The sequence below is a fragment of the Schistocerca cancellata genome, chromosome 6, assembly GCF_023864275.1.
Source record: "Schistocerca cancellata isolate TAMUIC-IGC-003103 chromosome 6, iqSchCanc2.1, whole genome shotgun sequence".
In the NCBI taxonomy this organism is placed as follows: domain Eukaryota; kingdom Metazoa; phylum Arthropoda; class Insecta; order Orthoptera; family Acrididae; genus Schistocerca; species Schistocerca cancellata.
This window is the reverse complement of record NC_064631.1, coordinates 374,024,731-374,028,023: the sequence shown is the minus strand read 5'-3', so window position 1 is coordinate 374,028,023 and position 3,293 is coordinate 374,024,731.

The following is a 3,293-nucleotide window of genomic DNA, read 5'->3' as shown; positions in this document are numbered from 1 at the left end:
CCTGTGTGAAAAAAATAATAATCATTGCGTTATAGAGCATGTTCAAATAATTATATATAGATTGATATGGAATAGTCACTTTCTTCGTTTCCAGACCACGGCTCAGTCACAGCAGCCAGCCGTTCGTCGTGAATTTTGGGATCGAAGTCCCCACCCACCACAAACTGTGCATGGATAATGCCCTCTCCTGGGCTATCGCTGCCTCCACCTCTCGTTGAAAGTGCCCATTTAAATAATCTGACCGATCTAAATTATTTGTAGCAAAAAAAAAAAAAAAAAATGTAGAGAAAATGTATGCGCACAAAAATGTATTTACATATCGATGGAATCGAATCTTACCCAGGAGAGATGGCTGTTCCTCCTCCTCCTTGTGGGGAACACCATCCTCTACATTAGAGGGCTGTGCTGCACCCTCTCCCGATTCACCTACAACACCAACAATGAAGTACATGTTGCATTACGGTATCATTGCACACTCGAGAAATTACGATAGCAGAAAACAACTTTCATACTCACGTTTTTAGGCTGACAGGGTCAGATTTCCCCCTTCCCAGCGCAAAATCCAGTACGTCCAGTACCTCAGCAACGAATGCTGAAATGAGGATAAAACAAATTCACTTTCACGCATGCACAGAGCAATTCTGCATTCTAAATGGGGTTTCACATACTAAATAACACTCATACGAAAGTAGTAACTTACGTGGGACCTCGTTCAGGCGAGGGCCTTCCCCTCACTATTGCAGTTCACTCAAGATCTTTTCATGATACTTGTGAATAACACATCGAAACGCAGACAGACAGACTGGCTGACTGTATAGGAATGAGGGAGAACACAAGGATTTTGGGGTTTAAATAGGATGCCGAGCCTCCTCCCATGTCACCAAGGCGCTAACCAATGGGTTTTTAGTTTCTCGTGGTGCGATGGGGTGAGCCCACTAGCATCCCTGGCGATTGGATTATGAACTAGCCAGATACGTCCAAGACCTCGAAGAGACCTGAGTCTCTGATAATTTATGGATTTACAGCGGTAGAATGCATACTATTTCGAATACACTCTGGATCATATTCAATTTAGCCTCTGTATCTGGAGTCATTATCTGTATTCCATAATTAACCACACTGTATTATCGGCTCAGTGCAGTCAGCAGATATTTCCACCAGAAGTTTCGGCTGTGGAGAATGCAATTAGAGCTTCGATTATCCGAACACTTTAGAAATATTCTGGCAAATAGCTGGATTCGCAGCCCCATGAAGGAAGCGAGTATTTTTTTATAACCTTATTGGATGTGAGAATGTTTTCAACACTTATCGTGTGGTTGATGACATATTGCAACGTCCTCAAAGTCTGCAAACTTCGTGATTTTCCACAGTGGATGTTATATATATGAGAAATTCTAAATTGCTGGTATTAATACTAGCTTTGACTGTTTTACCTAGTGTTTCTTACATTTAGCTTAGCTTCGTAAACGCTGAAGCAAATGATTTACAATGTCTTCAGACGATAAAACGGAAAATTCTTACTACTTAGGAAAGGTGTACAGTGGAAAAGATCTAATTTCAAGTAGCGCTATTGGTGAAATCTAAGGTTTATATGACGCCTGAAAGCTCAGTAAATTATTCTACATTGCCGCCAGAAAATTGTTACATCGAATTTCACGAAATGTATAGTTATAACTAGATGTGCACACGTTTGTACTAAATTGTTATGTGTTTCGAACTCCTCAGAGCTCACAGAGCAAACAACGCTAGGTTATGTTGCTGTTGAGACTGTAAACTGGAGCGAAGGTTTCTTCGTATGCTAGTATTTCAACGGAATGGGAAAAGAAGAAACCACTGGACATTTGCAGTAAACTGAGGAGATATAAAACACAAAGGAAACATTCATTTACAGTTGACTAGCTATCTGTCTATACATACTTTCATGACTTTCGAATTTCTCCTCAAGAAAAACCTATTAAATTACTGTAGCAACATCTGTTACGATACTTGCCTCTTTACATTACTTAGGGATTTTTAAAATTTCCAGTGATTGTTTTAGTTCGTCGCCGTAAAACATGAAGTATAGTAATGTACTCATTATATGACACACTACTTTTCTTTTTTTAATATCATGCGTACAAACATCAGGCTTTACAAACACTGTGTCAGCTAGTCCTAGCTCTCAACATAAGCTTTTAGCAATCTCTTCATCATGGTGTCCGAACATAAAAACGTGAATCTCAGTTTTATTTCGATCTTAAACAATGGGCTTATTTCGATTTCGTTTTTACCGCTGACAGTTGGCGCACTTTTTTCGTATTTGATACCTGATTTTTTCAGCATTGTTACCTGTAAATAAGCAACCACTTCTTGCTGAAGAAATCGCCTTGCAAATCTTTTAAATTCTCATGATATACTACACTTGAAGATTGATTGTGTACATTAAAACATCATTAGCTATTGTCGAATTTTCATGATATTAGTTCTCGTATTTCGCAACTGCAGTGCATCTTAACATTATGTCATCCAGGAAGTGCTTCTTATTTGTAAAGTGGTATTCAGTCTCAGTCAGCACAATATTCTGCAAAAACTTTTTTATGTACCTTCACTCACTTTCAGGCCATCAGAGACGGACAGTTACTGACGGCTTTATGTTATCTGGCGTAATGTTCGTTCCGTTTCTTTTCTTTTTGCACCTGATACGAAAAACAAGTCTATCTATGTGCCTAAATAGCTTTTACGTTCATTTTTTGAATTCCATGAACGCCTCCTTAGGTGAGTGGAAATTCGGTTCAGGTAGCCATGAGGAGTGGACGTATGCTTTCGTCCTCCTTGTCGTCCAGTGCGTGTGCGCAATTTCCTTGTTTACTTCTCCCACGGTTTTGTGTATTATGCGGACACTATATGATGGCAGTTGTAGGTGGGGAGCGTTTTGAACCATGGTTGCATAAGATACAGCTAGACGTCGAGACCGAACTGCCACCGCCAACGGCAGCGCGCAATTGCGCTGTCGCCACTACCTAATGCTTTGTATACTCCATATTGCTTGGCATTGTGGATTACTTGTTTTATCCTAATTTTGAAATGAGTTAAGACACTAATCCAGGTGCATAAACGGATTCGAATGAGACCCTCACCACAAGAAAAGAAATCAGCGATCCCTGTGACTGTTATGTCTGTTCTGCTTTCGTGTAAGCACAGAATGTATACGTAGAATGGCAGCTCTTCGAGAGGAAGGCAAAGCTTATTCCCCCACACCGCTCGCCAGTCCAAGTTCCCGTTTGTTTACGGTCACAACCGACTGTCACGATACA